Source organism: Chenopodium album, chromosome 3 (genome assembly GCF_948465745.1).
Source record: "Chenopodium album chromosome 3, dcCheAlbu1.1, whole genome shotgun sequence".
NCBI lineage: Eukaryota > Viridiplantae > Streptophyta > Magnoliopsida > Caryophyllales > Amaranthaceae > Chenopodium > Chenopodium album.
Genome location: NC_137836.1, coordinates 1,463,480 through 1,473,215, shown reverse-complemented (window position 1 = coordinate 1,473,215; position 9,736 = coordinate 1,463,480).

Here is a 9,736-nt window from a genome sequence, read left to right as displayed (position 1 = left end):
TTTTTATGGTGTCTTCTTAAATTTTAAGCTAAGTTTAATTTTGTTACTAATCAATGATTATTAGGCGAAGTTAGCATTTTTCTGTATAAGTATTATACATCAACCAATAATCTTAGGCCAGATCAAGTCCTCGCAATCGTATTTCATTAATAATTTATTTGTTTCATCTTAGGGCTTTGAGTATCATCCCCAAGATATTACAGTAAAAAAATAATTAAACTTTCTTTAAGCAAGTTTTCAGATAAAACTATATTAATTATCCACCCATTAAATTTGTAAAATGACTTTACATGTTGCATTGTGACAAGCATAGCTTAACTGTTGTGCAAGCCTATAACAGTACATAGTATGTACGTAGGAGTAAACAAATGTAATTGACTTGGGTTTTTCCTTAAATGTTATTAATTGTTATATGAAGTTATACACAATTGATTTGCTTATGTTACATGGATCTATCAATTTATAACGAAAAGAACAAATCTTTTTCTTTTGTTATATGGATTAATATTGAAAAGAACAATTCTTTTGCCGTTTTAATTTACTTATTATTTTATCATATATGGATTAATTTCGAAAAGAACAAGTCTTTTGTAGTACCACCTCAACTACTATCTACTTTATTTTGAGTATCTAGAACAATTATTATTATTTTTTTTCTCGAAAGAAAATTTTGTAAAGGTATGTATAATTTTTCTTATAAATTTTGGGGTTTTAAATGAGTTTTTAAAGTTTTATCTAGCTTCGTACTTTTCAATCAAAAATGAACCATACAAACTATTATACAAAATAGCAAACAATTACACGTTTATTGACAGCTGATGTCCAATTGTCCACCATGAATTCGGTCTTACTCTCAAGTGTGGTAACAATAAAAGTAAGTAATAAGATCGAAAAGTTGATCTTATAATAATGGAAAGAGTACAATGTGTCGTGAAGCAAATTTACTGACTTGAAAACGAAATTCCGGCACAACCGGGGTGTACAATTGTATTTGCCGGCACGTTTAAGCTAGTGTTTGATGGTTATGTTCAAGTGTATATAATCTGAAAATGAATCGCCGACACGTTTAAGACACTTTTGGGTGGAAGGTTGGAGCCAAGTAACTTATGCCCAATATATGTAGAGTATGTGTTTAAGCTAGTGTTTGATGGTTATGTTCAAGTGTATATAATCTGAAAATGAATCTTAGCTTCCATTTATAGAGAAGGAAGGAAGAACATGGAAGATCATTAAAGAATCTCAAGTATCAATGAGGGGTGAATAAATCATAATAAAGAGAAAGATATAATCACCTTAATCCTCTTCTTAAATGTGGGGGTTACAGGGAATCAAAAGAGAACAAGAAAGGAATCCAAGAAGAAGGCAATAGACATTCAAAAACTCGGAATCCCACAGGGCATGACCACTCCCGACCGGGCGAGCAAGCTCAACCAAATGATGTTGCTCGCGCCCGAACGAGCGAGCTTGCTTGGTTTGCTCAGGCACTTGGGTTTTTTCCATTTTCCTTGAAATCGAATTTTGCCCCCTTCCGCCTTGCTAGGGTGGACTTGCCCAAACAGCCAGTGCAAGCGGGATAATCACAAAAATACTCCTTCTTGATAATTAAGAATATAACCTTAGTTTTCCTTCCTTTATCACAACATCAAGCACCCCCCCCCCCCCCCAAAAAAAAAAAAAAAAAAAAAAAAAAAAAAAAAAAAAAAAAAAAAAAAAAAACATACATCAATATTTTTTTATTTTTTAAAAAAACGAGTGGGATGAGATTATATTAGATTAGGATCCACCAAAGTATAATACACTATTTGCTACCTGCTTAGAAGATTCTATTCCAATCTATTTTGATTAAGTATTGCAATTCTCAACTAAATGTACAATATATATAGTCTATTTTGGGGTTTTGTCTATACCTCTAGTTTTGTATAAAGATAGGATGTAGTAGATCATCTAACTTTGACTAACATTAGATCTTTATGCACTAATGCACATACACATTTTGTCGGTGGTGTGACTTTGAAAGTGGTCTACAAGTGAATGTGAATACCTCGTCTTTCTTGCACATTAGCATATGCAATTTTGCTACCTCTTCAATTCATCCCAATTAAAAAATGTATGTTAAGTGCGATGGGCTTAGACATAGCGTTGGTCCTCATAGCAAATTGGAACCTCGTAGTTAGGTAAATAGCCCATGGGCCTAGTTCTATTAATGTAGCTAATTTTATTTATTTATTTAGTTAAAAAAACATAAAGTAAAACATATATTTAATTGACCAAATCCAGTTTTCACGTCTTTGATTATCGAGTAAGGTGAAAAGTTGAAGAGTATTTTTGAGGGATAATGCATAGTTGGGATTTTTCACAGTAAACCATCCAAAGTTAGGATTTTTAAACTCAAATTTTCCTAGGATTTATCATAAGGTTGTTTTGAATTTAATATCGGATAAAACATGTATTTTAATAAATTTAATTAAATAAGGATAAGTACGGATTCGACTAACCCTATTTCATTAAAAATCGAATTCCGTACGGATCTTATCTTTTGAAAATCATCGTGCAGCGATGGAAATGCCGCACAACGATGTAAAATATTGTGTAGCGATATAAGCATCGCGACGCGATGAATCCATCGCCATGCGATGAAGCGTTTTACTTTTGAGTCGGATTCTAAATTTTTTATGATTTTTCGGTAGTTTTTCTCTATAAATATGAGACGATTTCCTCCGTTTTCATTCACCAACAATCATCATCTTTCTCCTTTTTAAACTAAAGCTTATTGATTTTCTAAGCCTAGCCACAACATATCACAAACAAAACACCATACGTCCTTTGCGAGACTCGAATACTTCTAACCAAGCTCGAAGTAGTCTTAGACCTCGTCGTGAAAGATTGATTTAATATTTTCAATTATTATTTGATTTAATATTACTTCTGAGGGTTTGGTCCTAAATCCATATTTCAATTATTATTTGATTTAATATTTTCTTAAAGTTTACTAACGTGTGTATTCTTTTGATAGAAAGAGGTATGACGTATGAAGTATCAAAGAGAGTAATTCAATTGCTCTATTCCTTTAAAAAACATGCTTAGATTATTATTATGATTCCTAGTATCATGTTTAGGGTGTTAATTGATATTTTTAATACTACCTCCGTTAACAGTTATTTGCAACATTTACTAAAAACGGGTGCTAACTATTATTTGCAACATTTCCAAATCTTTCCATTTTTAGAAACTTTTTTTAAAATGAAATTACAAAAACACCCTTACTTAAAACTGTATAACATCAATTACATACTTAAAACATAATTGATTAAAAACTAATCTAATTTAATTAAGTTTATTTTACCTTTCAATAATCATCAATCCATATTCATCTATTCATCATCTTCCCCATTATCTTTCTCTCTCCTCCTCCATCATCTTCTTCCTCTTCCTCCTCTCCATATTCTAATATCTTTATCTTTATCCTCTTCAACATTAACTTTCTCTCTCCTCCTTCAACCACTTTTCATGAATGGAAGAAGAAACACGCTTAATTTAGATCTGGGAAAATGGTCTTTGTTTTGCGAGTTTGGGATCTGAATTTGTGGATTGTGGGTTAGTTCGTCTTGTGATTTTGGTGGTTCGTGGGGGTGATTTTTGTGGTTGGGTTCGCTGAGTTCGTGGGGTTGGTTTTAGTGGTAGTCGAAGGGTTTCGGTGGCTCTTCGTTTATTTTGGTGGTTCGTGGGGGTGGTTTTAATTTGGTGGTTCGTCAAAGGGAAGCAGTCAGGGGTGGTTTTTGGTGGGTCGGGTTTCGGTGGGGGTAGTTTGGATGGATCGTCGAAGAGTTTAAGGGGTTTGTCGGTGGTTTTTCTGGGTTCGTGGTTGGATTCCGGTGGTTTTGGGTTGTGGGTTTCGATGGCTTTCGTGGTTCCGGCGGTTGGTTGTTGGTGGTTGGTAGTTTTGGGTTTGGTGGTTCTGGGTTTTTGGGTAATTGTGTTTAATTTTTTTTTTTTTTTTTTTTGGTAGTAGTAGGATTAATACTTAAGGCCTTAAGCCCATACCCTTATTTTTCAATAATCATACTTAAAAACTTTTGCCTAGGAGTCCGCGTAGACCCCCTTTTTTGCAAATAACCGTTAACGGAGGTAGTATTATGTTTCTAGAATCGTGGTCTGCTTATATATTAAAAAGCGTTCCTAAAAAATTAATTGTGTTTTTTTATCCAACAAAATTATAATTAACTTTTTTTTTTTTGAATAGCAAAAATATTTCATTAATTAAAAGTCATACGACATCTACAATATAGGTTCGACGTTAACAAATACATAAGATATTGAATCAAATAGAATTTTCCTTCATAAAAACTACGATCGTCGAGTAGATCTTGCATTGCGGAGCATCTCCCGCTTATATCGCTGAAAATTACAGTCTTGTTGGAGAGACAATCTAACGATCCTTTGTAGTCGTGAGGGTGTTTTCCTTCTGATTCATCTGTCCGTATTTGAAAACTTGATAACTTTTTCACCAACGAAATAATTTCACGACAATCCATTAGATCTTCTACCATGGATTCAAAACTAAGAAATTTCTCCCTCAAAAAGAGGAGATAAACCTTGTCTTTCGAAGGAGGTCGAAAAACCCTTGTCTTTCGAAGGAGATCAGAAACCCTTTCTTTCGAGGGAGAAAATTTCCTCCCAAAAGGAGGAAGCATTATTATAAACCTAAAAAACAATAAAGAAACAAGGATTGGGGCTTTCCACCAATTAAAATCGATGGAAGCCCCTTCAAAATTCAACAATGGAGGCTAGGGTTTTGGAGAGAGAAAGGAGCAGAAAAAAAAACAATTATAATTAACTTAAAAAGTTAATTTGTGTCTTATTTTACTATTTGTTTCCATTATGTAATGATTGAGTTTGACAGCTAAAACATGTTTATAGCAAGACTTAACTCAAAACCAACAAGTCTTACTATCTAAACAGTCGAATTTGATTAGCAAATTAAACAAGTACAAACTAGCAACTCGGGACATCGCTCGGGCTACACACTAGTTTGTACATGAAATCACGCTTAATAAGATAATTAATAATTTGATTTAGACTTAATATGATTTTAATTCAAGTGATCGCCAATAATAGATTTATTTGTGCATTAATAATCAACCAACGTAGATTAAATATGCGTAGGATTAATTTATTGTATGTATGTTGATCGGAAAGCACACATAAATATCATAAGAATAAAGCAGAGACCTATTTAGGGTGGGTTCAATCTCTTTTAGGTTGGATTCGTACCATCATCTCCAAATATCCAGCCATGGTTCATGACCATTATGAAATTAGCGATCTATGTGATCGTGAATGGGGTGTAACCTTCACACCTGTGGACGGTTTAAAACTTGTTGGCAACTTTTTTGTTATAACTTCGTTCCCTTGGACTCCACCATGCTTAATTGCATGAACACAGTGGGGCGGCTCAAAGTTGAGTGTTGAAATATTCCCTATAGCATGATACGAGGTCTAACCTAGTAGTAACATAAAGCTATGTTCACTTCACCAATCAACATACATAAATAATAAATGGAAAAGAAAAAGTTAGTTTTAGTAAAAATAAGTTATGGGCCCTTTTCACTTTGCATTGAAAAACCGTTGGGATATATTTTGTGAAAAACCAATTTTTTTGAGAAACCAACTATTATAATATATTTCATATGTTGTAAGAAACTATCTCTAAAAATATGCAACATGTTGTAAAACTACCATAGGCCGGAATCTTGCCATGACTTTTTAAACCGATGTTGACCAAACCACGTGACCTTTATTAACCCCTCTACCACCCCATTTTCTCCATTAGCTTTTCTGTCCACCTCCCCTCCCCGCCCCTACTTCCATTTCGGACCACCTCTCCTCTACTAACCTCCCTTCACCGCTCCCCCTTCAATTCCTCACCCCTTCCCCTGATTATCTCAAAACCCCTCCCCTTTACCTCGCTTCTTGCTTTTCGGCCACCCCACAAAAAAATTTTGATTTTTGGCCAAAATTTCACCCCACCCACGCAAATCTCACCCTCGAAATCCCGTCCAACCTCCCTCATGCAACACCCTAAAAATTGCAATAATTACATATTTGAAAAATAAATATTAATATAAATCGAATAATAAAACTTCAGAACAAATCAAGCAATAAATAGGTCAGATCAGATCTAAAAAAAAATGTTTAGATCAAATCTATTAAGCAAAATAAGTTGAACTGATCAAAGCCTCAAACCCTCTATTTTTTTTGGAGAGCAAGGCCCCCTATCTTTAATACTCTTATGCCTAAAGGTGTCAAATTACAATTTGACTCTAAATCGACCAGAAAAAACTTAATTTAGGTTTTAACTCACATGGACACAATAATTTAACATGCTCTAATTTAAATCTAGATCTGACCGATCCAACCTCAACTCTTATTATACGCTAATACCTCATACCATAGGTTGTTGCCATGTAACCTATGTTGAAAACTACAGTAATAAATACAAACCAACTATGGTTGGTTGGTTCAATCAAATTCTTTGGCCAATGTCTTGTCATCTTCGCAACCTACAACAGCTCTACTAGTACTCGTACTTAATGTGCATATTACACGTATACGTAATTGCATATTGCTTTCTTTGAGCCTCAAATTCGAATAATGTAGACCATGACATGAAAGTTGATTTGCTCTCATGTGCAAACTTATTACATGCATGCATGCATGCATGATCGACAATAATACTATTTAATTTTTTATTCAATGAAATCCATATATATGTTTTTGGACTACAAGTCTACAAATTTATGACAAAAGATCCGAGTGTAATAAAACCCTGGATTCAACATGAAAGACCTTACTCTAACTCCAATTCAATGTATATATACATCTTTGTGATGAATAATAATTGGATCCTATAATCAAATTAAAGGGCAAACAAAAGTAGTACGGAGTATTTGATTATTTCACGTCACATGTTTGAAATAAATATATGAAATCTCATGACGAATATATTTTTTGATGATTTTAAGATTGTTTAGTTATGTCGTGTATGTTATCTTTTCATAGTCACCTTAATTGATAGCACTTAAGAAAATTAAAATCATACATGTATAATGTTTATTTAATCTTGAAATTTACCGACTGTCATCTTTACAAGTGAATAAATTGAACAAGGTATATATAACGGAACCTTAATATTCAATTGCGTTCATATTATAAAATTTCTAGATCCAAATTAAAGCCCCACAAGAGAAATCTAGAAATGGGTAATTAATGGCTCTTGGACAGTTGAGACTACATGCCATCCTATTAATTACATTAGACAATGACACTGCCGTGGTTTCTTTACTTTTGTTCCTATTTCCTATCAGAATTGAATTGCCTTCAACAACATTGCATTTTCTCAAAACAAGAATTTAATCTTTCAAATATGCTATGTACCCTTAAGAGTTAAGTAATTAATTACGGGTAGTTTTCAACTTTATATTAGTAGGTCCAATTGAGGAAGCATTACAAATTAATTAACAATTTAATCAACACTAGTAATGACATTATGCTCATCAAATAACCCCTTGGAAAAGACCTTGACATGATTAACAATTGATGCCTTGATGGTTACTTTGATCAAACGCTAGGTTACACTTGTCACTTAACTTGTTTGTTAATTGTATTCAAAAAATTTCAATATGAGTCAAAATTGTTTAGGTTTCTTAATTATTATTCAGAAAAATTATTAAAAATACGGTAATAAAAGAAACAAAAGAGTACAATTTGTCACTAAAGTATTTGACCAAAAATAAGATCATCTAGTTTCTATAGAGAAAATACAAGTTTATCTTAATAAAAGTGTTTATCTAGTGACATTTTTGTAAATTAGTCAACAATTTTTATTAAATGTGGTCCTACAAATGTTGATTAATTTACAAAAATGTCATGCTGACTTGGATATTTTGCCGAGTTTTTTTTTTTTTTTTTTTTAAAATTTTCACCAAATAAGCGATTTTTGTTTATCATCAAGATAAACTGCGATTCCCTCGTTCCTATATACGAGTATTGGTAGAATGAACTTATCACTAAAATATTATAACAGTACACTAGAAGAGTAGAAGGGTATAGGACTAAATAGAGAGCCTACCTTTCTTCTTTACAAGTTTGTTTTCTCTATTAATTATGTGAAAAGTGTAATATGTTACATTTCTTAATCATAAAGGTATAATCTTCCATATTTTATGGTAACTAATTAAGCAATGTTTAAGAACAAATTAATTCGAAAAAAGAGTCTACGCTACAAATAGAATGGATATCTAAATCAATGTTTCTATTAATAGATATCTAGCTCCATTGATAAGTTAGTAAATATAGGATGTATCATGAGTCACTTGAACACTAATTTAAAGCGCCATCTGTTTCAAAATTTTAACAATTCAACTCGGTTTTGCGAATTTGTTATATACACCTGGATGCACCATGCATACCCTCTACTAATTCAATGTTAGTTTTTACTCTTCATTTGATGATTAAATGAAAAACAATCATCAAAATGATTACAAAATACTCAAAGGTATATCGTACATCCGGGTGTATATAACAATCTCTCGCTGTCTAATGGTATAGTAATTCTTGGGTTGTAAAGTATGGACAAATACAAGTTTATCTGCTAGATAAACAAATTTTTGTTAATCTAGTGACATTTATGTAAATATATTGAAAAAGCGTGGTTATTTATTCAGTACTTTTAATTTGGTAAGCTGTCCAATTACTGTTTACAACTTGCTTTTACTAGTACATAAAAAGACGCATGTACCCCTCAACGAGTACATAAAAAGACGCATGTACCCCTCCACTGGTACTTGAAAAGACAATTATACCCTAAGATAAACAAATTTTGTTTACATGGAGAATTAACTGGATACAACTGATAAAGTATAGTGATAATAATTGTAAGTTTCAAAGGGTAAAATCCCTCCGTTTCAAATTAAGTAAAACTATACTTAGTATATAATAACTCAATAAGTGCGTGCCTAGGCTAAGCATCATTATCTTAAAATAAATTTATGAAAAGGAATAATAATGGAAGTTATAGCAACTAGCTAGCAAGGCTGCCACCAGTTGTTTTAATGAATCAAGAGGGAGAGAAATGGTAGTATGGTACTAGCCTTTCTAAGTAACGACTTTTCAGTCTTTTCTGTTTTCAAAATTTTTTGTAACACTTAACTTTATTGGCCTTAATTACAGGCAGATTTTCTTTAATTTAAAGAATATATTGAATCATATGAGAAAGTATTGTATGATCAAGTATAAGTAATTCCTAATTAGACATTTTCTATGAAATACAGTGTACAAGTATATAAGCATCTCGACTTTAGAGATTTAATTATAATTTTTTTGGATATTTCATGTAGTTTTGAAAATTTCATAAAAGTAACTAGACATATTAGTTTTAGAATTTTATGTATTGTGTGAGGGGCTCATGGTTAAATGGACGGACGGACTCACCCAATACTTTGTGGTGTTTGTTTTTATTTATGTTGAAAACACGTATACCTCACATAACCAAATCAAGAAAAAAGAGCTATTGAATCCATATATGATTACTCCTTTTGTTTCTTATTGTAAAATTTTCTCCTTTCATCTGTTTTTGATTAATTAGTGGTTCGTACACCCGGGTTTACCATGCGCATGGTACACCCCGATTAAAGCATAATGAACATATTATATAATTACAAGAACATTATGAATTTAT